The 27,073-nt window shown below is 35.8% G+C and overlaps 1 protein-coding gene across 6 annotated transcripts in view; it reads left to right on the top strand.

Moving 5' to 3' along the window:
- Nucleotides 1-27,073, top strand: part of TRIQK (triple QxxK/R motif containing) — a 120,928-nt gene that overhangs the window by 25,928 nt on the left and 67,927 nt on the right. For 2 of the 6 annotated variants that reach the window (XM_051843885.2, XM_051843884.2), the window contains exon 3: nt 12,827-12,931. The exons of the other annotated variants lie outside the window; for them this stretch is intronic. The gene's annotated coding sequence lies outside the window, so the exon portion shown is untranslated. The remainder of the gene's footprint in view (nt 1-12,826; nt 12,932-27,073) is intronic. 6 annotated transcript variants of the gene reach the window in all.

Here is a 27,073-nt window from a genome sequence, read left to right as displayed (position 1 = left end):
AGGACTCCCTCTTCTTCGATTGTTCTGAATAGTTTGAGAAGAATTGGAGTTAGTTCTTCTTTAAACGTCTGGTAGAATTCAGCAGCGAATCCATCTGGTCCTGGGCTTTTCTTTGTTGGAGGGCCTTTATTACTGTTTCAATTTCTGTCTCAGTTATGGGTCTGTTTAGGTTTTTGATGTCTTCCTGGTTCAATTTAGGCAGGTTGCATGTGTCCAGGAATTATCCATTTCTGATAGGTTTCCCTGTTTGCTGGCATACAAGTCCTTGTAGTAATTTCTGATGATTCTTTTTATTTCTGTGGTGTCTGTTGTTACATTTCCTTTTTCATCTCTGATTTTATTGATTTGGGTCTTTTCTCTTCTTTTTTTAGTTAGTTGGGCCAATGGGGTGTCAATTTTGTTTATTTTTTCAAAAAACCAGCTCCTCGTTTGACTGATTTTTTGGAATGTTTTTCTTGATTCAATCCTGTTGATTTCTTCTCTGATTTTAATTATTTCTCTTCTCCTACTAGATTTGGGTCTGGTTTGCTGTAGGTTTTCTAGATCCTTGAGGTGAATTGAAAGCTCATCTATTTGGTGTCTTTCCAATTTCTTGATGTAGGCACCTATTGATATAAACTTTCCTCTTAACACTGCTTTTGCTGCGTCCCATAAGTTTTGGTATGTTGTGCTGTTATCCTCATTTACTTCCAGAAAGTTTTTTTGATTTCTCTTTTGATTTCTTCTATGACCCATTGTTCATTCAGGAGCATGTTGTTCAATCTCCATGTGTTTGCGTATGCTCTAGGGATTCCTGAGTTGCTAATTTCCAACTTTATTCCTTTATGGTCTGAGAAGCTGCATGGTATGATTCTAATTCTTTTGAATTTGCTGAGACTTGCTTTATGGCCTAGTATGTGGTCAATCCTAGAGAAGGTTCCATGTACTGCTGAGAAGAATGTAAAATCTTTAGCTGTAGGATTGAAAGTTCTGTATATATCTGTTAGATCCATTTGGGCTATAGTGTCGTTTAAATCTACTGTATCCTTGTTGATCTTCTGACCGGATGATCTGTCTATTTCTGAGAGTGGAGTATTGAAGTCCCCCAGTACTACTGTATTGGGGTCTAAGTCTCCCTTTAAGTCCGTTAATAAATCTTTTAGATAAACTGGTGCCCTGTAGTTAGGTGCATATACATTGATAATTGTTATATCTTCCTGTTGAATTGATCCCTTAATCATGATATAGTGTCCCTCTTTGTCTCTTTTAACAGTTTTTGTGGTAAAGTTTATGTTGTCTGATATTAAGATGGCTATGCCTGCTCTTTTTTCATTTCTGTTGGCATGGTATATCTTTTTCCAGCCTTTCACTTTCAGTCTGTATGGATCTTTGTTGGAAAGATGTGTTTCTTGTAAGCAGTGAAGAGATGGGTTTTGTTTCTTAACCCAATCAGCCAATCGGTGTCTTTTAACTGGACAGTTCAGGCCATTCACATTCAAAGTGACTAATGATAAGTGGTAACTTTGCCCTGCCATTTGCCAAAGGTAAGTTCTAATATATGCTTTGAATTCCCTGTGATCTTTTGCTGTGAAGTTTCCTTCCTTTACCTTCTTTCATATTGATGACCGTGTTTCTTTGTTTCTGTGTGTAACACGTCTTTAAGCATCTTTTGCAGGGCTAGACGAGTGGCAACAAATTCTTTCAATTTCTGTTTGCAATAAAAAGTCTTTATTTCACCTTCATTCACAAATGATAGCTTTGCAGGATATAATATTCTGGGCTGGCAGTTTTTCTCTCTTAGTACCTGGGCTATATCTTGCCATTCCCTCCTAGCTTTTAGAGTTTCTGATGAGAAGTCAGCTGTGAGTCTGATTGGAGATCCTCTGAGAGTAATCTGACGTTTCTCTCTTGCACATTTTAGGATCTTTTCTTTCTGTTTCACTGTGGAGAGTTTAATTACAACGTGTCGTGGTGAGGGTCTCTTTTGGTCGTGTTTATTAGGGGTTCTGTGAGCTTCCTGTACTAGGATTTCTCTGTCCTTCTCCAAACCTGGGAAATTTTCTGCTAATATCTCACTAAAAAGGCCTTCTAATCCTTTATCCCTCTCCATGCCTTCAGGAACTCCTAGAACCCGAATGTTGGGTTTTTTAATAGTATCCTGAAGATTCCCGACAATATGTTTTAGATTTCTAATTTCCTCTTCTTTTCTTTGGTCTGACTGTATCCTTTCCTGTTCTCTGTCTTCTAAGTCCGTTATTCTCTCTTCTGCTTCACCCATTCTGTTTGTAAGGTTCTCTATTGTGTTTTTCATTTGATCTATTGAATTCTTCACTTCAGTCACTATCACAGTTTCCTGTTGTACTAGTTGTTTCGTTTCATTTTGATTCCTCCTTAATATTTCATTTTCACGAGAGAGATTTTCTATCTTGTCCATCAAGGATTTGTGTAGTTCCAGAATTTGTTTTTGAGAACTTCTTAATGTTCTTATCAATTTTTTGAGATCTGCTTCTTGCATTTCTTCTATGTCATCATCTTCATAATCTTGAATTGGGGTGTCTTTTTCATTTGAGGGCGTCATGGTGACTTCCTTGTTTTTATTACCTCGGTTTTTGCGTTTGTTATTTGGCATATTGGAGATATTTGGTTTCTTCACTGTGGTGCTTTTTCTTGTTATACTATGACTCTAGATTAAGTGGACTATCTGTTTTTGATGGAGCCTTAGGGCTTGAGATGGGTGTGGCCTGAGAGCTCTGTTTGGTGTGCCAAAGGTGACACTCCCAGGTTAGGCGTGGTAAATCTCTCTCTCTCTCTCTTTTTTTTTTTTTTTTTGATTCAAAAGGGAAGTAATTCCGCACAGCTGAACGAAGTTGGAGGTAGTTAGCAGGCAAATGATATACCCACAGGAGCCAGAGATCAGAAGCTCTTTCCCAAGAACCCCACAGGGAATCTGTTCGGCCCTCAGAGTGGGCTCAAATTCTCCTTCAGCCTCCCACTGGGTTGCCAAAGTTACGGAATTGTAGCGTCTCTGGAGAGTGCTCACGTGAATTCCGTGAGTTCTCTCCCCCACCATCTCTTTTTTCACAGTCTCAGTTCAGTAGCACCACAAATTTACTAGGTCCTAATCTCCTGTTAATTCGCCCCGCCCAGAGTCAGGTTTTTCTGCTAGGCTCAGGGCCGGTGCAGACCTGAGGTCGCTCTGCTTATGACGTATGTCCAAGATGGCGCCTGCTCTTTGTCTTGCTCGCCCTTGAGAGGTGAGCGGAGAGAGAGAAACCCGTGTCCGTACTAGTCACCCCTTTTTTTTCTCTCTCTCTCTCTCTCTCTCTTCCAGTTAGCCTTGTGAACTTCCCCCCCCGGGGGTCGTTCCCTCTAGTCTCCTCTCTCCGCTTGCCTGCTGGTGTCTCGGGCTATTGAGGTTCGGTTCACCTCGCGTTCCAGCGCTGGTGTGTTGAGTCTGCCGCTGGTGTCCCGAACTGTGGGCTCCCACGCTCTCCACGCAGGTCCGCTGTGAGTCACGCGTTCCAGAAGAGTTTCTTCTGCTGTTTCCTCTCCTACTCTTCCTTGAACCTGCAGTATCTCCACTTTTATTAAACTATCTCTCCCCAGACTATCAGTGTGCTCCCTTCCTATTCCGCCATCTTGCCAGAAAAGCTTCTTTGCCTATTTCTTAACCGAATTGTTTTGTTGTTGTTGAGTTTCTTGAGATCTATAGATTTTGGATATTAATCCTTCATCAGTTGCATAATGTACAGTAATTTCTCCCATTTTGTTGGTTGCCTCTTCACTTTCCTGAGTGATTCTTTTGCTGTATAGAAACTTCCCAATTAGGTGTAATCCAATTTGTCAATTTTGGCTTTGATTGCCTGTGCCTCGGTGGACTTTTCCAAGAACCCTTTGCCTATGCCAATGTCTGGCAGGGTTTGCTCAATGTTCTCTAATAATTGATGGCATTAATCATAGATTCAGGTCTTTGATACATTTTGGGTGGTTTTTGGTATAAGGATTAAGGTAGGGATCTTGCTTCATACTTCTGCATGTAGAGATCCAGTTTTCCCAGTGCCGTTTTTTGAAGAGACTGTCCTTGCTCCAGGGATTGATTTTGGCTCCTTTGTCAAAGAAAAGTTGGTTGTAGAAGAATGGATTGATTTCTGGAGTTTCTATTCTATTCTATTGGTCTATCCATCTGTTTTTGTATCAGTATCAGGCTGTTTTGATTATAACTGCCCTGTAGTATGTCTTGAAATCTGGTTTTGTCATGCCTCTGGCTTTGTTTTTGTTGTATAATATTACTTTAGTTATTTGAGGTCTTCTGTGTTTCCATATGAATTTTAGAATCATTTTTATCTATCTGGGAAGAATGTCCTTGACTTTTTGATTGGGATAGCATTGAATTTATAAATTGCTTTTGGTGGTATGGACATTTTGATGATGTTGATTCCTCCAATTTATGAACATGGAAGATTTTTCCATTTTTTGTGTCTTCTTCTATTTATTTCTTAATATTTTTTAATTTTCATCATTGAGTTCTTTGATGTCCTTGCTTAAATTTATTCCAAGGAATTTAATTTTTTGTAGCTATTGTGAATGGAATTGATCTTAGAAGTTCTCTCTCAGCCATGGCATTGTCTGTGTATACAAAGGATATTGATTTTTGTGTGTTGATTTTATATCCTTCCACTTTACCAAACTCTTTTATGAGTTCTAATAGTCTCTTAGTGTAGTTTTTTGGTTCCTCTTTATATAGAATCATGTCTTCTGTAAATATTGATAGTTTGGCTTCCTCCTTCCCAGTTTGTAACCCATTGATTTTTTTTTTTCTTGCCTAATGGCCTTGGCTAAAATTTCCTGGACTATATTGAATAGCAATAGTGAGAGTGGACATCCTTGTCTTGTTCTAGATCTCAGTAGAAATGCTTCCAACTTTCCCCCATTCAATAGGATGCTGGCTGAGGGTTTGTCACAAATTGACTTGATTGTGTTGAGGAATATTCCTTCTATACCCACTTGCTTAACATCTTTGTGATGAAAGTATGTTGTATTTTATCAAATACTTTCTCTGCGTCTATTGAGATAATCATTGGTTTTTGTTCTTCAGTTTGTTAATGTGATGTTATCACATTGATTGATTTGTGAATGTTGAACCATCCCTGTGTACTAGGGAAAAATCCCACTTGGTCCTGGTGAATGATCCTTTTTGATGTGTTTTTGGATTTGATTGGCTCATATTTTGTTAAGGATTTGTGTGTCTATGTTCATCAAGGAAATTGGTCTGTAGTTCTCTTTTTCTGTTGTAAGTTTTTCAGGTTTAGGCATTAGGGTGATGCTGGCTTCATAGGAAGAGTTTGGGAGGAGTTTGGGAGGATTCTAACCCTTTCAGTTGATTTGAAGAGCTGGAAAAAAAATTGGAGTTAGTTCTTTAAATGTCTAGTAGAATTCAGCATTGAAGTCTTCTTGTCCTCCTAGGCTTTTCTTTATTGAGAGAGTCTTTATTACTGATGTTATTGCTGCCTTGGTTTATTGTCTATTTAGGTTTTCTATGTCTTCATGGATCAATATGTGTAGGTTATATGTGTCCAGGAATCTATCCATTTCTTCTAGTTTCCCAGTGTGTTGGCATACAGCTCTTTGTAGTAATTTCTGATGATAATTTTAATTTCTGTCATTCTGTTGTTACCTTTCCTTTTCCATCTCTAACTTTATTGATTTTGATCTTCTCTCTCTTTTCTTTGGATTAGTTGAGCCAATGTTGTGTCAAATTTGTTTATATTTAAAAAACAGCTGTTTTGTTGATATTTTAAATTTTTTTATTTCAGTTTTGTTGATTTATTCTCTAATTTTAATTATTTCTTTTCTCCTACTAGTTTTGGGTTTGGTTTACTGTTGTTTTTCTAGATCCTTGAGATGCATTTATAGCTCATTTATTTGGTGCCTTTCCAGTTTCTTGAGGTAGACACCAATTGCTATAAACTTTCCTCTTAACACTGCTTTTGCTGTATCCCATAAGTTTTGATATGCTGTATTTTCATCTTCATTTGTTTTTCAGAAATTTTTTGATTTCTCCTTTGATTCTTCTATGACCCACTGTTCATCAGGAGTTTGTTGTCTCCATGTGTTTACATGTGTTCTACAGACTCCTGAGTTGCTGATTCCAGCTTCATTCCATGTGGTCTGAGAAGGTTTATGGTATGATTTTGATGTTTTTGAATTTGCTGAGACTTGCTTTATGGTCTAGCATGTGGTCTATCCTAGAGAAAGCTTCATGCACTGGTAAGAAGAACGTATTTTCTACAACTGTAGGCTAAAAGTCCTATAGATATCTGTTAGGTCCATTTGGACTACAGTGTTGATTAACTCTGTTGTTTCCTTGCTTTTTTCTGTCTGGTTGATCTGCCCGTTGCTGAAAGTGTAGTATTGAAGTCCTCCCTTACTGTTGTATTGGAGTCTATGTTTCCCTTTAGATCCCTTAACATTTCTTTTAAATAGCCAGGTGCCCTGTAATTAGTGCATATACTTTTATAATAGTGACATCTTCCTGTTGAATTAATCCCTTAATCATTACATAGTGCCTTTGTCTCTTTTAACAGTTTCTGTGTTAAAGTCTATTTTGTGTGATTTTAAGATGGCTAATACCAGTTCTCTTGGTTTTTGTTAGCAGAGATTATATTTTTCCACCCTTTCACTTTTAATTTGCATTCATCTTTGTTGGTGAGATCTGTTTCTTGTAGTCAGCAAGATGAGTTTTTTTTTTTTTTTTTTTAATCCATTCAACCAGTCTGTATCTTTCAACTAGAGATTTGAGGCCTTTTACATTCAAGGTGACTATTGATAAGTAATGATTTGTTCCTGCTATTTTTCTATAAATATTCCTATTGTTTACTTTTTTTCTTCACTGGGAAATTTTCTACCTTCACCTTCTTTCATAGTGATGGCCATATTTCTGTGTGTAGCACATCCTTAAGCAGGTTTTGTAAGGCTGGATGAGTGGTGACAAATTCTTTCAATTTCTGTTTTTTATATAAGGTCTTTTTTTCTGTTTCTCTTTGATTTTCTTTAGGTTGAAAATTATTTTCTTAGTTTTTTAAATTTACCTCTTTTTTCATTTTTATTTATTCATTTATTTGAGAGATAGAGTTACAGATAGTGAGTGGGAGAGACAGATAGAGATGTCTTCCATCTGCTGGTTCACTAGCCAAATGGCCACAACAGCCAGAGCTGCGCAGATCTGAAGCCAGGAGCCAAGAGCTTCTTATGGGACTCCCATGCAGTTGTAGGGGCCCAAGTGTCTGGGTCATCCTCCATTGCTTTCCTAGGCCATAGCAGAGAGCTGGATCAGAAGAGGAGCAGCTGAGACTAGAACTGGCCCCCATATGGGATTCTGGTGCTGCAGGTGGAGGATTAACCTACTGAGCCACAGTGCCGATCCCTCCCACTTTTTTTTTTGTCATTTAACCTGCTTGGTATTCTGTCAGCTTCCTAGTTCAGTGGTTTGGTGTCTGACATTAGTATTGGGAAATTCTTTTTCGTTACTCTTTCAGATATTTCTTTTGTTGTTTTTTCTCTTATTCTCCTGATATTTCTGTTATGCACATTTTATTTCTTTAACAGATGCCTCACAATCCTTGGTTATTCTGTTTTATTTTTCCTGTTTTTTTTTTTTTCTTTTATTCTTTCTTGTAGGCTTCCATTAAGATACAGATAGGCTCAGCACTTCCTTACTCAAACAGCATCCAGTCTCCCATTAAGTTTATTAAAGATATTCCTCATTTATATTATGGTGTTTTTGTTGTCTAACATTTATTTTTGGCTCTTTCTTAGGATTTCTATCTCTCTGCCTACCATTGTGCACCTGTTCTGGCCTGCTGTCTACTTTATATATTAGAGCCCTTCGTTTATTAGCCATAGTTTTAAATTTCCAATCAGATAATTCCAACATCCTTGAAATATCTGGTTCTGATAGTTGCTTTTTTTTTCAATTTGTTTCTTGTTGTCTTTTAATATGCCTTGTAATTTTTCTTGCTAGTCACTTATTTTGTACTGAGTAAAAATTGTTGCTTATAGATCTTTAGTACAGCATGCCCCCACTTGTTTGCATGGAATACTTTCTAAGACATAGATCTTTAGTACAGTATGCCCCCCTCCCTGACGTTGTTTGCAGGGAATACTTTCTAAGACTGTCTAGTAGATGTCCGGAACTGCAGACTCCCCAATGGATTCCTGAACACAAGCACCACAATACTGCAAGTGACTTCTAAGTTTCTATGAGGCAGGTAGCATGTATGGCATATACAAACATATATATGGAATATACAAAAGAATGATTCACATGTTGGGCAAGATGGAGTGGTATAGCATTGAAATTTCAAAATATTGCTCCAATGATATATAACCTAAAACTTGTGAATTGATGAATTCTAGAATTTTCCACCTTATATTTTCAGATTGTGGTTAGCCATGGGTAACTGAAATTGTAAAAAGTGAAATCACAGTTAGGATGGGACTATTGGAATGTGGTTTGAAGGTGTAGGGGACCAGGAAGCATTTTAAAGTCCTATCTTAAATCTCGGCTTTTATTGAACTTGTGTTTCGGGATTGTGAACTTTATAATTGTTTCTTCATTGGTCTTTCTCTAACTAGGTGAGACAGCATAGCAAGATAGTGTTTGGAGTTAGGTATTTCTTTTCTCTCCAAGGAAGGCTAGAGTCTACTGGAGTTGGATATTTCTCTTCCACTAGATCGGTAAGGTCTGCAATACCAATAAGTATTTACAGCATCAGATAATAGCCCACTTACCTGGGTAACTGCCACTCACATGGAAGACTTGCATGGAGTACCAAGCTCCTGCCTTCAGAATGGTCCAGCCTTGGCCACTAAAGCCATCTGGGGAATGAGGCAGTGAATGAAATATCTTTGTCAATCAAATTTTCTCTGTCACTCTGCTTTTCAAATAAATAGATCTTTAAAAAATGAAAAAGAATGGAATGTTATTGTGCACTTCTAAATGGTTCCTTTTAGTCTTTCCCTGGTAGAAGAATTAGGAAATTTTCCTTTTTTATCATGCTTCTTGTGTGAGGTAAAACTCGTAAGAGTAAGTGTTCATGGGACCAGTGCTGTGGTACACTGGGTTAAGCTACTACCTGTGATGCCAGAATCCCATATGAGCACTGGTTTGAGTCCCAGCTGCTCCGCTTCTGATGCAGCTCCCTGCTAATTCACCTGGAAAAGCAGCAGAAGATGACCCAAGTGATTGGGCCCCTGCCACCTACATGGGAGACCCAGATGGGGTTCCAGGCTCATGGATTTGGTCTTGCTCAGCCTTGGCCCTAAGGGCCATTTGGGGAATGAACTGGCAGATGGAAGATCTCTCTCTCTGTCTCTCTCTTTCTCTGTAACTGCCTTTCAGGTGAATTAAATCTTTAAAAAAATTATAAACTAAACAGGGACTCTTATGTAAGTCTTTTTTTCTTGTTGTTGTTCAGAGGATTTTTATTTTTGAAAGTACATATTTTCTATACATACACTGTAAGCATATAAATGATATCCTATCAATGCAGAGTTTTATGCTGTAACAATGATACGACATATATATTTTAGCATCTTGAAAGTTATCCAAAGATACTTATATGTATTTTTTTGAAGATTTATTTACTTGAAAGACAGAGTTACAGAGAGAGAGAAGGAGAAATAGTGAGAGAGATCTTCCATCAGCTGGTTTACTCCTCAAACAGCCACAATGTCCAGAGTAATGCCAGACTAGAGCCAGGAGCCAGGAGCTTCTTCTGGGTCTCCCATGTGGGTTCAGTGGCCAGGGACTTGGACCATCTTTTGATGCTTTCTGAGGCAGATTTGCAGGAAGGTGGATCAAAAGTGGAGCAGCTGGGACTCAAACACTTACATAGGATGCTGACACTGCAGGCCATGACATATCCAACTGTGCCACAGTGCTGACCCTCTCTCCCACAAAGATATTTTTGTTGAAGCCACCTAGTTGATGATAAAAGAAGGTTAGTAGATTAAATAATAGCATAAACTGCATAATTTATATGTAATTAAATCATTACAGGCCTACTATATTCTGACACCATTTTTGTTTCCAAAAACCTTAAATATAATGAAGATCAGAAAAAAATATTTGCTTACTTTCATTTTGTTTAAGAGGCAGAGGCACAGAGAGATCTTCTACCCACTGATTTTGCTCTCTAAGACTAAACACTTGAAATAGCCAGGACAGAATTCAATTTGGGTCTCCCATCTGTGTGATCAGGTCCCAACTACTTGAAACATTACCTGCTACCTCCCAGGGTGCATATTAGCAGGAAACTGGAATTGGAAGCAGAGCCAGGACTTGAACTCAGTCATTTTGATACAGGATGTGAGCATCCTAAGCAGTGTCTTAACTGCTGTGCCAAATGCCTGCCGCATAATGAATGTGTGTGGTCAAGTTCAGTTTGTTTTTGGTCTAAAATGCTGTTTAGTCTACGCAGTGCCTGAACAGTAACCTATTAAATAGCATGATATACTAATACTATTTATTGAGCACCTAGTATGTGAGAAGCACATTGTTTAATAGTTTATATAAGCTAGTTATCTAATTTAATCATTCCAACAAAGCCATATGACCTAGTTATTTCTACTGAATACATTTTTTTTTAAATGGAAAATGAGCTTATTTTGGTTAATGCTGAAAAGTGACAGAGCCAGAGGGGAAAAAAGGCAAAGTAGGTATGTATTTATCTAGGCTCTATAAAGCCCATATATTTTGTTTTTCGATTTATTTATTTATTTGAAAGTCAGAGTTACACAGAAAGAGGAGAGGCAGAGAGAGAGAGAGAGAGAGAGAGGTCTTCCATCTGATGGTTTACTCCCCAATTGGCCACAATGGCTGGAGCTGCGTCAATCCAAAGCCAGGAGCCAGGAGCCTCTTCTGGGTTTCCCACGTGGATGCAGGGGCCCAAGGACTTGGGCCTTCTTTTACTGCTTTCCCAGGCCATAGCAGAGAACTGGACAGGAAGTGGAGCAGCCAGGTCTCGAACCAGTGCCCATATGGGATGCTGGCACTTCAGGCCAGGGCTTTAACCCACTGTTCCATAGCGTCGGCCACCATATCAAGCCCATATTTTAAAAACAAATTTTGTATAGTATCATTTTAAAACTCAAAGAATTTTAATTAGGTTTATGATAATTGAACAGCAAGTATGGATGCTTTAAGATAATGGCTTCTGTTGAAAATTTACTCAAAATATGCTATAGAATATATAATGTGCTAGACCTTTTCCTCATTGTTTGGGATTCTTGAATGCACAAAACAAAGTTGATTGTATTTGTACCACATTTTGGTTGAATGAAGTCAGAAAATAAATACCTGACTAAATGTAGTATGAAACATTTTTCTAGAATTTTTAAACTAGTGATTAAGATAAAATAACGTTTCTTTTGCAACATTGATAGCCTTGCATAGCATTTGCATTGTCTACATCAAATCATGAAGAGAATGAAATATTGATTGCTATAAAATAGTTATTTTTAAATAATTAATTTGAGATTAAATATTGTTGACCTTTACTATGGAGAAATTTTTCCCTCTCTTGCACACTGAAGATGCAGCATTCCAAGGAAGCGATTGTATGTCATTTGCTGTTTGTAAAGAAACTTTGTTTTCTATAATTACAGACCTGGGTGGTCCACAGCTATAACAGAATGAAAGTGAATTTTAAAAAAAATGGTCATAGGATATATGTTTCCTATGAAGGACATATTTAAAAATCGTATTAGCACCTTAAAATTAGTACAGATGTTCATGTTTAAAGATTCAATTTTGTGCTTTTTGTTTGTAGTATATAGGGTATGTCTTTATAGGTGTATGAGAAAAAGTGAGCGATTGAATGTGAAAATGAGAATGAATTATCTCAGGACTCCCAAGGTGCCTTTGTTCAGTCAGTAGTTGTCAGAATCCTATCACTGTAATTCAGGGAATTAACCAAACATTTATATGTATTGTTATGTAGAGGATTCCATTTTTCTTTGCTTTGTGTTACTGCTTTCCTTCCACAATTTCAGTGTTACTATACTGAATATTCCTTTATGTTGATATATCTGGTGTACCATTCTGAACTATTCTATTTGGTAGACCACCTTGCATTAATTCTTTATTGTGAATACTTTAAAGAGTTAAAAATGGCTGTGGTTTATGAACTGCATTATTCAAATAGTAACTCTGTGATACAGTGAAAAATTAAAATGTTCATTCACAAGGTCATTAACAAAGAATGAAAAATAATTAAGGTCAAAAGAAGAAAGAAAGTTATAAGATAAAATCCAAATTCAACTTGGAATATAAAAGGAGCACTGTGGTGAAAGAAGCATAGGAAGGATTTTTGCAGAGGGTAGAATCTCTATTAAAAGGAAAGTCCAGGTCTCTTGGAACTCGATTTTGGTTTTGGAAGAGATAACATGAAAGTCTTTGAAACAGGCTCTGAGAAAGTTTTGGAAAAAGTAGAGGTAACAAAAGTGACATAACAAGATTAAAACATGATCAGTAGAGGTATCATACATTATAACACATTTAGAAGGAATAGAGTCTAGTCAGAGAATGTGATCATGATTTTAGCCAATTTTGTAGAAAAGTTGGTAAACAACATATTTTTTTCCTTATTCATTGTTTTAGGCATTTTTTTTCTCAGAGTACAAATTGTTTTCTTTTGCAAAGTGCTATCTTCTGATCTGAGGTAGACGGTAAATTTTAAGGCAGCGGCTCAGAGTAATTCATAGTCTTTAATACATTCATTTTTAAATGCCTTATTTGAAAGGGACTGGCCTGGTTTATGATTTTCATGCTTTTTTTTCCTTTTAGAAAGAGGCAGATGGTCTGAAAACTGGACTCCTTTATTTAAAGGGAGTGTTGATATTTATAACCAAGCTTATCTCCAGCAAGATTTGTTTTCTGCAGCTGTTCCAGGTTGGAAAAAATATTATATTAAAACTCTGGCTTGTTTTTCTTTCCATATTTAGGGGGTAAATGCTCAAAATGTGAAAAAGTGATGTTTGAGTTTAAACATGAATGCAATGTAAACTGTGATTTTTTTTCTGTCTATATGTGAATTTTCTGTTTGTACGCTGTGATGATATTACTTTTTTTGTTTCACTGATATATTTCCTCAATACATCACACTTGAGCAATAATATACTCATCATTTTCAATAGATCATCAAAGTATTCTAGGAAAGGTAGCATATTTCATTAACAGTTATCCTCTATCATTAAGTAAGCTACTTTCTAATTTTCCATTTGGTATGCTAGTCATTTTCCTTTCTGCTCAGAGCATATTTTACCCTGCAAAATTAATTTTTAGCTTGTTTTCTCTTGCATTATTTACTATAAGATTTTTTGTGCATTTTTGCTACTATTTTTAATTATAGTTCTTTTTTTTTAACTTTTATTTAATGAATATAAATTTCCAAAGTACGATTTATGGATTACAATGGCTTCCCCCCCCATACCGTCCCTCCCACCCACAACCCTCCCCTTTCCCACTCCCTCTCCCCTTCCATTCACATCAAGATTCATTTTCGATTATCTTAATATACAGAAGATCAGCTTCGTATACATTAAGTAAGGATTTCAACAGTTTGCTCCCACACAGAAACATAAAGTGAAAAATAATAGATGATTTTTTTTAAATGATGATGAAATCAGATCAGACCTATTGTCATGTTTAATCCCAGTGAGAGTCAAGTTGGGAGTTGATAATTTCTTTCTTTAGATGTATTTCTGGTTATTTTGTTTACAATATAATGGAGAACTATATACACTAAACTGAATACATGGAAGTATCTCTTTGGGTACATGTTTATACTAGAATGAATACCTATGCTGTACATGCATATCCATATGCATATAATCTTTATATATCTGCACATTTGTGTGTGTACCAAAACATATATAATATTCCATAAAGAAATGTTTTGTAATAAAAATATTTATTATGAACAAATGTGTTGGTCAATGATTAATGTAGTTATAAACACTACACTTGTTAAATAAAACAACCCCCAAAATTTATGTAGGGATTATCTCCTTTCAGAGATATACAAATTGTTATTTTTATTTTTCCTTTTTTAAAACCAAAATTTTTATAAAAGTTTTCTCTGACCTCTATATGAGCAGTCACAATTTCACCATTAACTTCATTATGAAAATCAGTATATTGGTTAAAACATTTAAAATACTTTTTATTTATGTTATTTATTATTTATTTGAAAGATAAAGAGGCAGAGATAGAGAGAGATCTCCCATCCTCTGGCTCACTTCCCAGAAGACCACAATAGTTGGGGCAAGGCCAGGTGGAAGCTGGAAGCTGGGAAATCAATTTGGATTGGCTGGTCCCAGCTGCATGAACAAGTCTTCTGTCTTCCAAGGTGTGCATTAGCAGGAAGCTAAAATCAGATATGAAGGTGGCACTTGCAACCAGAGCCCCAAACAGCATCCTAATCACAATACTGTACACCTATCCCTATTGCTTCAATCTTGAGGAAAAAAAAAAGCTATTACTAGTAGCAAATTATTATCTCCAGAGAAATTTCTTGCTGTTTCCTGAATAAGTCTTTTCAGCTTTGGTCATTTCACGAAATAATAATGTTTATTTCTTTAATTATACAGAGTATGAGTACCATGGTCAGATTCATGATTTTTTTTTTTTTTTTGGTCTTCCATTTGCCATTGGTTCACCCTCCAATGGCCGCCGTAGCAGGCGCACTGCGGCCAGCGCTCTGCACTGATCCGATGGCAGGAGCCAGGTACTTCTCCTGGTCTCCCATGGGGTGCAGGGCCCAAGCACTTGGGCCATCCTCCACTGCACTCCCTGGCCACAGCAGAGAGCTGGCCTGGAAGAGGGGCAACCGGGACAGAATCAGGCGCCCCGACTGGGACTAGAACCCGGTGTGCCGGCGCCACAGGCAGAGGATTAGTCTAGTGAGCCGCAAGGTGGAGGATTAGCCTAGTGAGCCGCGGCGCCAGCTGATTCATCATTTTTGTCTATTGCACATCTTCTGTAATTCTTTCATTATCCTTTATAATGGTATTCATGGATTTAGGTATAAAATTAAAAATATGTGAATTCTTGTTGGTATATCACCTGTTTGTTTCTTTTTATAAAAAAATGCTTTCCACTCTCAACACTTCATTGCACAAATGCCATTTTTCCTAGCGTGAATGTTTGTCTTATGTGGGTTTAGAAAAGTTTTAAATGGAATTCTTAAAATTAAGAAACATATTGATTTTAAAAATGTCATGGAATCTTCTACCATTCAATTATTCAATGTATTTACCATGTAACAAAGCAAGTGAATCTGCAAAAGGTATGAAACTGTGCAGATAAAAATGTTGCACATCACTATTCCTTCCTTCTTGTTGTCTTTCATTTGTTTGTTCCACTGAATACCTGTATTTCTGAGCATTTAAGAACCATGTGACATAGGGTTATCTATGTTCATATTCTAATTCTTTAAGTGATTCAAATCACATATTTCTCAAATTCTTTGAAAATACTAAAGATGATAATGGATGTCCATTCAGTCAGTATCTTGAACACTGGAATGACACATAAGTTCAGATGAAAACAGCTAGTGAAGGAGCTGGCGCCATGGCTCACTTGGTTAATCCTCCTCCGCCTGCGGCATTGGCTTCGGATCGGCGCAGCGCTGGCCATAGCAGTCATTTGGGGAGTGAACCAACGGAAGGAAGACCTTTCTCCCTGTCTCTCACTCTCATTGTCTATAACTCTACCTGTCAAATAAATTAAAAAAAAAAAAAACATAAAAAAACAGCTAGTGAAGAAATAACATATTATTTTGTTATATGACATGACTAAATGCAGAGATGCTTGTGTTGATTTAGTCATATGTCTAGAAGTAACAGTGAAATGAAATACATTTATAAACTATATTAAATTAATTGAATTTTTTAATTCAGAAAGCACTTATGTGTTTCCTGGGTTTCCAGATTTTAATTCTGAATGGCAGTGTTCATTATTCCATTAGTTCATCAGGCAAACAGAAAACTGCTGCTAATCACTCTTTTATTTAGAAATATCCTTCCTTAGGGCCCAATCTGAAGGTAAAATGTTAGCTTTTCTGCAGGAGGATTTGATCAACAGTGGCCCCATCCAAAAATGGAGAATTTCTCATGTGTCAAATCCATTTCACTTAAAATTTTTCTGACCTCTCTGAATTTGACCTCTACATTAAGATTTTAAGGTATCATATTATTGGATCCTTTATACTTGGACTATATCCTTATTTTTAAGTCAGCTTATATGGGACCTTAATTCTGTCTATGGAAACTCTTTTGCCATTTATTACAATATAATCATGGAAGTGATATCTCATATGTACAGGTAGCACTCACACTCAAGGGAGTCGGGGAAAGATTATGTAGGTCAAAGAGTCATTGGGAGTCATCTTAAAAATATTCCTGCCACATTCACCATAATGAGTACCTGTTAGTATGAATATAGGGATATTTTTTAATTGAATATGCACTTCAGGATCACTCCATTATTTTTGTAGTTAGTTTCATGTCTTTCTTGCCTTACTCACTCAACATTTTTTATACTTATATTAGGCATCCTATTCTTTATATCTTTCGTGATAAAATGATACTTATTTTTTTAAAAGATTTATTTATTTATTTGAAAGGCAGAGTCACAGAGTGATAGAGGCAGAGAGAGAGAGAGAGAGAGAGAGAGAGAGAGAGAACCTCAGTCTGCTGGTTCACTCCCCAAATGGTCTCCATGGTCAAAGCTGTGCTGATCCAAAGCCAGGAGCTAGGACCCTCCTCCAGGTCTCCCACATGGGTGCAGGGGCCCAAGGACTTGGGCCATCTTCCACTGCTTTCCCAGGCCATAGAAGAGAGCTTGATGGGAAGTGGAGCAGCTGGGACTTGAACTGGGCCCATATGGGATGCCGTCACTGCAGATGGTGGCCTTACTGGCTATGCCACAGTACTTGCCCCAATACTTTTTTTTAATCTGGATTTATAACAGAATAGACACTGGGAACCCACATTTTAAAACTTATATTAATAAGAAGCTTATGAATTCCTATGGAGAGTAATTCCAGATATGTACTGGACATTCCAAACTATTTTGAAAAATCACAGAATATCCAAGTGCATTGCCAAAAGAAACCCTGATATATTTAAGTATTACTGGGACAAAATAGAATATTAGATTATCTTATCACTGGTTCTACAGACAACAGAATTTGAGGAATAGCTTAACCTTTAGTATACAATTAAAGGAGAGAGAGTGAGGGTGAAATGGAAGAAAGGAAAATAGTAGATAACAAAGAAAAACAAATATAAGTTGTTCCTAAACCAGCCACAGTTACATGAGAAAATACAGACTCTTAGTTAATCATGTGAAGTATCTCCAGACAGGGTATACAGCACCAATAAATATATCAAAAAACCAAAAATAGATTGTTTCTCATTGGTCAATGTTCATCCCATTGTATGCCACCCTTACTGTACTTTCAAATTGTGTGTACCTCAACCCCATGAGCAGTTGTTGGGGGAAGTCAGATACCACACTGTATAGTATGGGGCTTCACTGGAATCTGGAAGTGGTGTGGATGAGTCAGGAATTTCTGTAAGAACAGTCTGTCGGGATGGTTCAGGCTATGGAGGTGGTGGTGGAGTAGTGCCTTCACATTTATCCCCAGGGGAAGCCAGATCAGCCAGTGAATTGGAAGACGTGTTGAATGAAAGTAGTGGCTGGTGGTGTGTATTGGGCAAGATTGAGAATCTGGCAGGTAGAAAATCTGGGAAGTACATAAATTGTGTCCAACATAGTGTGATGTATAGTTATTGCTTCTAGCCAACTTCTTTAAGGATTCTTTATCACAGGTAAATGTGCCTTTGACAATACTTGGGATGCTGTTAGTATTCATCATCTGTTTGTAAAGTTTAATTTTCAGTTGATATAAGTCTCCTTGGTTCTTACAATCTTTCAGAATTTGGGTAGAGTTTTTCTTTTATGGGTAGGACAGAGAATGTATAAAATAGTTAATGTCAGAAGCAACATCCATCATTCCTTTGGGTAGCCTTTTTTGAATCCTAAATTGAAATGTATTGATCTTATGGATATCAAATTAGTATTCAACCAAGTTAGTATTATTTCCTAGTATAGACAAAAGCCAATTTTCTTGTTGGAATGTAGAATTTTCACATGATTAATTACTACAATAGAATTCAGAATAATATTTGCCTGGCTTTCTTAAGAAAATATTTTATTGTTATTTGTTTTATTAGCAAGATTTGAGTAAGATTGAAATAAAATTTTTGATAAGGTTTGTTTTACGGGCCAAGATACATAGGTTAAGAACAATTAGATATATTAATCAACAAGGTTCCTTCTAATGTTGTGATTCTATCATCCTAAATAAATCTCTGTGTTGATGTCCCATATTAACCTTCACTTCTACTCTCAGATCTAAATATTTTCATATATTTTTAATTAAGTTTCATTGTTTTTATTACCAGTTAAAGGTCTCAGACTTTGTTTTCTTCAAACTAACCTCACAAGTTGATCTCAAGGGCTATTATTTTGTCTTTTGGAAAACTCTAACTGGGAAGAGAGTAAAGGTTAGATATCTAAATGTTGTGATTTTTATAAAGAATAAATGATCTAAACTGAATTTGCATATGTTCAAGTAAACTTGCATCAAAGTCATTGTATATGAGCATGTTATCCATTTAATAATGAAATACTTCATGATTAAAAGAGATGGATTAAATAATATTGCAGAGCTCTGTGGCTCACTCCAAAGATGAAGCAATGAAATCATAAATACAATTAAAATGTCCTCTTCTGACCATGATGCAGTCACAGGGGTTGGACCTTGACCACTGCAGACAGCTAACAATAGCAAACAAACAATTAAAATATATTGGATGAATAAATACACACACATACACATACGCACACAGTTTTCAAAACATGGAACACAAAATACTAAACAGCATAGAACTGTAATTCCTGGCTGGCGCCGTGGCTCACTAGGCTAATCCTCCGCCTAGCGGCGCCGGCACACCGGGTTCTAGTCCCGGTCGGGGCGCCGGATTCTGTCCCGGTTGCCCCTCTTCCAGGCCAGCTCTCTGCTGTGGCCAGGGAGTGCAGTGGAGGATGGCCCAAGTGCTTGGGCCCTGCACCCACATGGGAGACCAGGAGAAGCACCTGGCTCCTGCCTTCGGATCAGTAAGGTGGGCCGGCCGCGGTGGCCATTGGAGGGTGAACCAACGGCAAAGGAAGACCTTTCTCTTTGTCTCTCTCTCTCACTGTTCACTCTGCCTGTCAAAAAATAAAAATAAAAAAATAAATAAATAAAAAATAAAAAAATAAAAAGAACTGTGATTCCTGAGATGAGAGGAACAAACAAGGTAAGCCCAGCGAGCTCCCTGCCTTTCTGGGATTAATTTCGTGACTTAGAATGAGCAGGAGGAAGTCAAACAAAGCCCAGCAACCTTACTGAATGTAGGTGATATAGACTGGAGTTAGGGGAAACAGAGGGAGTTGCATGTTATAGGGCAAAGTTCAGGAGGGAGCTATGCAATCGCAGAAGATAAGAAATCTGCAGAAGAGTTCCTTTGTGTATGCTAGGTAACAGGTCCTGTCTTTGTAGTGTGAAACTCCACATGGCAGGCCATAGCATTTGAAGGAAATTTTACAAATTGAAGCATTCTGTGACATTGCAGCCATTTGAAGAATAAACCAATGGATGGAAGATCTGTCTCTCTATCTCTCCCTCTCTCTGTAACTCTGACTTTCAAATAAATAAATCTTTTTTTAAAGAAAAGTTTTGTGAGTTCACAGAAAGTGTTGTGATATTAGGACTTGAACCAGTCAGAATGACATGTACTCATGATCAACCGCAGAATTTTGCTGAGACCCTAGTGTTGAAAATGCTTTAGAAGTAGAGCTAACTGAAGCCTGGAATAAAGTCTATATACAATCCAACCTATTAAAACTTAGCTAACATCTGCTTAATTAGATTTTATTTATCTCCTTTTCTTCCAAAAAAAAAAAAAAGAACCAAAATATTTCAAAAGCCTAAAACAGTATGTAGACATTCAGTGTAACAATTGTAATGTTCATAATCCTATTAAAAGCTAGCTATGCCACAGAGCAGGAAAATGTGATTCATTACCAGGAGAAAAAATAGTAGAAGCCCACCTGTAATCAACAAATTTGGGAAAACTGTCAACAAAAGTGTAGTCGGCTATTATAAATATTTTTACATATTTAGAGTAAACCATTAACATAGGAAGATATTAGAATCAAAGGAAATCTTAGCAATTAAAATGCAATTTATGAATTAAAAATCTCACTGGTTGTAATTAATCACAGGTTAGACACTGCAGAAGATAAGATCAGTAGACTTGAGCATATTGCCATAAAATAAAAACAGAACTAAAGACAGAAATAAAATGTCCCCTGAAAAGAAAGGAACAGAGCCTCAGTGACTTATGAGACAACAAAAAATCTCATATATATGAAAAGAACAGTTGTATGTGTTTGTGATTTTTTTGGGGGGAGGATATTTGAGGCACTCAAGGCAGAAATTTTCCTAAATTTAATGAAAATTAGGAAACCATGGATCTAAGCATTTCAGGAACCCCATATAGAATAAAGATAGACAATAAAATTAATTTGCTGAGAGACAAAAAAAATCACATTTTTATGTGGAATTTAATACATAGAGTATAAAATGTGTCATTATCTGATATATAGATTGTTACAAGTATTGTCTTTACTGAATTATATCATCTACATGACAATATATCCTTGTTTCCCCACTTTGTGATCATTGTCAAAAATACATTATGTGATGTTAATATCTTTATTTTCAAAAAATATAGAATATATGAAGATATTAGGTACATAATATCTACAAGCTAAATGAATAATGTAAAAATTGTTAAATATTAAAAAATAAAATTTAAAAGTGAATCTGGGAACACAAAGGTAAAAAAGAAATATCACACTGTACTCCATAAATATGTATAATTATTGCTAATAAATGTTAGTAAAAATAAATAAAATGAAAATGTTTTAAAAATATTTAAGAGTAGCCAAATTGAGAGAATATGAGCTAAAGATGAATTTAAAATGTGTGTGATGGGTATGTTAATTCAAATGTAATAATCATTACACAGTATATACAAATATCAAATCACATTGCACACCTTGTACAGTCTTTATTTCAATTAAATATTCTAACATAAACATTAATTTAAAGATAAATTTGAAGACTGTTCTGCAAAATTATGGCAAAATTATGTTATCTTTCCAGCAGTATTAAAAATAGTTACAATACTAGAATTCTATGCAGAGGAAAAATGTACTTAAATATGCAAGACAAAATGTAAACTTTTAAATCTAAACAAAAGCTGAGAGAAATTGTTGCCCAAGGACTTATCCTACAAACAATTTAGGAAGTTTTTCATGAAAAAGGAAAATGATGCCTCAATCTACACAAAGAATGAAGAGTACTGGAAATAGTAAATCTGTGGTAAGTATAAAAGGCATTTTTCTCATTTTAAATTTTTCAAAGAAAATACTTGGCTATTTAAAGCAAAAGTGTTAGCAGTGGTTTATTAAATATTTATATGTAAATGTTGGATGATAATAGGTCAAAGGATTATTTTAAGTTAGGCAGTGGTAGGTTATATATATGTGTATATGTGAATTGTAAATGTATATACAGAGTGTATATATACATAAATATATATAATGTATGCCTGAATATATTTATGTATACTTAATTCTGAAAGTATAAATTAAAGAGAAATAACTAATAGATTAAAAGTGAGGCTAGGGGAATGAATGTTTTAGCTTAACAATTAATATACCCACATTCAATATTAGCATGCCTGCATTCAATTCCTAGCTCCAAGTCCCAACTCCAGCTTCCTGTCATTGTTGACATTAGGAGACAGTGGTGATGGCTCAAGTAATTGGATTCCTGCCACTTATGTTGGAGATCTGGATTGTATTCCTGGCTCTTTTTTTTTCTTCTCCCAGCCCTGGCTATTTGAGGCATTGTGTATTTGGGAGTGAACCAGTGGATTGGGACTCTGTTTCTCTCTTTTTCTGTCTCTCTGCCCCATAAATAAATAAATTAATCAACTTTTTAAAAAGGAAGACACAATAGGATACCAAAAAAATTATCAATCTCAAGAGGAAGGTAAGAAACACTCAAAAAAATGAAGAAGAAACCGACAGAATGGAAAAAAATTATTTGCAAACTATGCAGCTAATAAAGACTTAACACCCAATATCTACAAAGAGCCCAAGAAACACAACAACAAAACAAATAATCCAGTTAACAAATGGGCAAAGGACTTGAACAGGCATTTTTCAAGAGAGGAAATTCAAATGGCCAATTGGCACCTGAGAAAATGCTCAGGATCACTAGCCATCAGGGAAATGCAAATCAAAACCACAATGAGATTTCACCTCACCTCCAATAGAATGGCTTTCATACAGAAATCAACAAACAACAAAAGCCTTCAAGGATTCTGGGAGGAAAGCTACTCAAATCTGTTGGAGGGAATGTAAAGTGGTGCAGCCGCTGTTGAAAACAGAATGGAGATACATCAGAAATCTGAATATAGACCTACCATATGATCCAGCCATCCCACTCCTGGGAATTTAACCAAATGAAAAGATATCAGCATATAAAAAGTGATCTGTACCCCCATGTGTACTGCAGCTTAATTCACAATAGCTATAATAGGAAATCAACCCAGATGTCCATCAACTTAACACTGAATAAATAAGTTATGGCATATATGCACTATGGAGTACTACACAACAGTGAAACAAAATTAAATCTTTTCATTTCCAGCAAAATGAATGCAACTGGAAACCATTATACTCAGTGAAATAAGCCAGTCTCCAAAAGACAAATACCATATATTCTCCCGGATATGTGGTAACTACAGAGTACCTAAAAAGTAATGTATAGATATTAGGATTGAAACTAACAGTTTGAAATGTGATGGTTTTTAACAGCTCTGTCTCAACAACAACAAAAAAAGGATGAAGAAAGAGAAGATCAGTTGGGACAGTGAGAAAGTAAACTCCATAGAAATACAAACATATCTATATTTATACTAATGAAATTGTTTGGGACAAAGAACAAGATCCAATGATATTTTGTGAATAAATCCCATGAAATAACCCTATGCAGGCTATCTCAATTGTCTTCCTTGTTTCTACTATGGAACCACAGAATTTTTTAACATTTGGGTGTATTTTTTCCAGCTAACTATGACTTGCAACTTTTGAACAGTTGTATAAATACATTAATACATGTATATTTGTCCACACATTTTAACTGTTTTAAATTTTATTTACAATTAAATTATGAGGGCATATAGGGGATTTTTTGGAAAGATTTTTGCTGTTGTTAAACACCTTTGTAGTAAACATTCATGCTATTGTTTTAGTGCACATATAGAACTGTGTCCCTAAATCATACAATCAGCAGTGGGATTGTTGGTACATGTGACTACATATCTTCCGTTTTACTTGCTATTACCATATTGCTCCCCCAAATAATTCACTAGTTACTTGTTCTTCCATTGTTTTAGTCATAATATAATTTCTCTAAGAAGTTCTGTAAATGATCTTGTGTATATGTTTAGAGATATTCATAGTATTTATAGGTACTTAATAGATTGCTAAACTATAATTTTTAAATATGTGTGTATTTATATTTATTTATAGTTTCTTTGCTATATTCTTGTAGTTTACATAGGTTCTAATAATTTGCATGTGTTTCTTTCCTAATCCAATCCCAGGGTCATTTTTATTTGTGACTAATATTCTTTTTTTTTTTTCTTTCCAGTTCCTACATCCTTCTCTCTTTTGTCTCTGTGCTACCTGGGTTTCTCAGTACAATGAGTATCTTTGCCTTATTTATGATTTTAAAAGGAACACTTGATTTTTCTATATTGAGGATAATCCAGATAGTTTCTATCAACAGGATAAGAAAGTTCTTTCAATTTCTATATCTCAAATTCCTGTCTTCCTCTTCCCTTTCTTCCTGACATCCTGCTTCCCTACTTCCTTTCAGCTCTCCCTTTCTCCTTTTCTTCTTTCTTTCATAATGAGTATTCGATGTAACTTAAAAAAATAAAACCTTGGGGTTTTTCAGTTAACATGGATAATATTATTAATATATTATCTAATGTTAAACCATCCTTACATTTTTGTGATTAGCCTAGCTTTATCATAACAAATTTTGTTATTATGATTATATATACTGGATTTGATTTTCTAATGTTAGGTTTAGGATTTTAAATCTTTTTTGTATGTAAGATTGGTTTGTTATTTTTGGTCCTTAACATGTTCTTGACTTCTTTTCACTTCAAGAATCTTATGAAATGAGTTGATAAATGATGTGTATATTTGTAGGCTTTCAACCATTATTTTATATATCTACTATACCTTATGTTTCTGGTACAGGGCTTATCTGTATTATCTCTTTTTTCTCTTTCATTATTACTAATTTTGGTTTATTATATTCTCTTTATATCTTCAGGGATTATACTCTTCTTTTTTAAGATTTATTTATTTGAATGGCAGAATTCAGGGAGGAGATATCTATCTATCTATCTCTATCTATCTATCTATCTGTCTACAGAGAGAGAGAGAGAAAGATCTTCCATCCGCTGGTTCACTCCTCAAGTGGCCACAATGGCCAGGGATGAGCCAGACTGGAGCCAGGATTAAGGAACTTCTTCCACGTCTCACATGTGGGTGGCAGGGGCCCAAACACTTGGGCCATCTTCTGCTGCTTTCCCAGGCGCATTAGCCGGGAGCTGGATTGGAAGTGGAGTAGCCAGGACTTGAACTGGTACCCATATGGGATGCCAGTATTGCAGACAGTGGCTTTACCTGCTATGCTATCAGTGCATGTCCTATATATTCTTCTTTTGAAATGTTTTTTTTTGGGTCGTTGTTTTTCAGTCTTTTGGCTAATTAAAGTTTACCCTATGCATCATTTTAGCTAAATTCCTATATATACATATATAGTAACATTTATTTGATACATATTACATATAGCAATGTAAATATAACACAATAGAGCATTTGGTGAATAAAATGAAAACCCTGATTATTTTATTTTAACCATAATTTCTAGATATTTTGCAATTGTAGTGTTTTAATCTCTGCAGGTTATAACATTGAAATTGGAGTCTTTTTATTAGTTTTAGACAACTTATTTTGAATCTAAATATTTCATTTTCTCATTTGCTGGCTTTTCTTTGTTTATTTTTCATTATTTTGTGAAACGATGTTTTTAAAAAAATTTTTTTCATATTAAGCAGCACTTTGCATATATTTAAAAGAATAAGCTTATAAAAGGCATTACACATGTTAGTGTATGTATGAATGAATAGGTGATGGCAGATAGAGAATCTAGTAAAACGTTGAATTTCTGATTTTCTCATTGGTGTTTTGACTCATTTTTGAGAAATCCTTTACTCTGCTAATCCATTATGGCAGAAATATTTATTTATGCTTTTTAGTATTATGATTTTTCTATATTTTATGTATGTTCTTATGTCTCTATAGGCAAGTTATACCAGTTAATTACTCAGTGTTATTATATTTGTACTGATTAACCTTTTCCCACATTGTTTTCTCACTTCAAATTTCATATTTATTATTGCATTTTGCTGGTACTATGTGGGGAGCAAACCGGACTAGACTGAGTTACTGGAATTAAGACTTATTCTATGCATCTGCTCTCCCACAATGTGGCGTTGGGAGAGAAGTAAACAGCTTCCGCACAGCTGCCTCCAGTTCAATCAATAAACTGTAGGACTTGCTCCTGATTGGAGAGCAGCGTACTCGGCGTGTGGGCAGCCGAGTTGGGATTGGCGGAGGAGGACTATAAAGGAGGAGAGAGATGGCATGCACCAGGAACATCTAAGGGAACCCGTGCAGCCCCCGAGAAGGCCGGCCGGCGGTGTGCCGCTCCCCTGCGGAAGTGGGGAATGCGGCCAGGGGGAACTGCCCTTCCACGGAGGTGGAAGGGATAGTAGCCAACCCGGGAAGAACCAGCAGCAAACCCGGGGAGGGCCGAGCAGACGAAAGAACAGCGCAGGGTCCTGTGTCGTTCCTCCACGAAGAGGGGGAGCGACAGTACTATAATTTGGTGGTCTTATAAATGTTTAATTTGCATCATAGTTTGTATATTTTTTATATGACAATCTATGTACAAACTACCAGTTTGAGAAATTCTTATGGTAGTAAAGTAATAATGTTATGATCATGCAAGATTTCAATATAATAAATGCATTTAATGCAACCTCTGAATTTAGTCTATTCACATACACTAATTATTATAAATTGAAGCTATGTCTTAAACATAAGACCGAATGTCATCTGAGATGCTTGCATATAGAAATTATTGTTTTCCTTCATCATTTAGCCATCAGTTTTGATATCAGCTGTATAAAGTTTTTTAAAAACATATTGATTTGATAACTTGAATCATTGTTAGTCTTCATATAATTCTCTTAAAATGAAAGTCTCTGACAAATAAATCTTACTTTTAAATACAAAAAAAAATAATTTTAAGGGATTATAAGCTCAGGATTTGTAACCATTTCATATAATCCTTTTTTTCAATTACTCTTTGTCTTATCAGGATGGGCAGTCTGAAGATGTGTTGGAGAAAAGTGGACATTAAACTGTCTTTTCTCAGCCTCAGAGTCTAAAACCAAACATATCCTTGATTTTTCCTCTTCTTCTTGACTTAATAAGCTCTTATTAGACAATGTTACAGACACACTGCTTTGTTGGTTTTATGGTAGAATCGTCAATGTCTGTTCTTTTTACATGTTTAGATGTGTATCACTCCTTATATAAACACTTCGTAACAAAATAGAGTCAGTAATTTTATTTATTTGATACTATATTATTGTAACTTTTAGAAATTTTTGAAAGAGCAGTTTATATGAAATGTACCTTCATTTAAAGGAGAGTGCAATTTGTGTGGTTAATGACTTTTTGATTACTGAA

The sequence above is a fragment of the Oryctolagus cuniculus genome, chromosome 6, assembly GCF_964237555.1.
Source record: "Oryctolagus cuniculus chromosome 6, mOryCun1.1, whole genome shotgun sequence".
Taxonomy (NCBI): domain Eukaryota; kingdom Metazoa; phylum Chordata; class Mammalia; order Lagomorpha; family Leporidae; genus Oryctolagus; species Oryctolagus cuniculus.
Note: the sequence above shows the minus strand (reverse complement) of the source record. Positions and strands in the feature narration are given on the sequence as shown.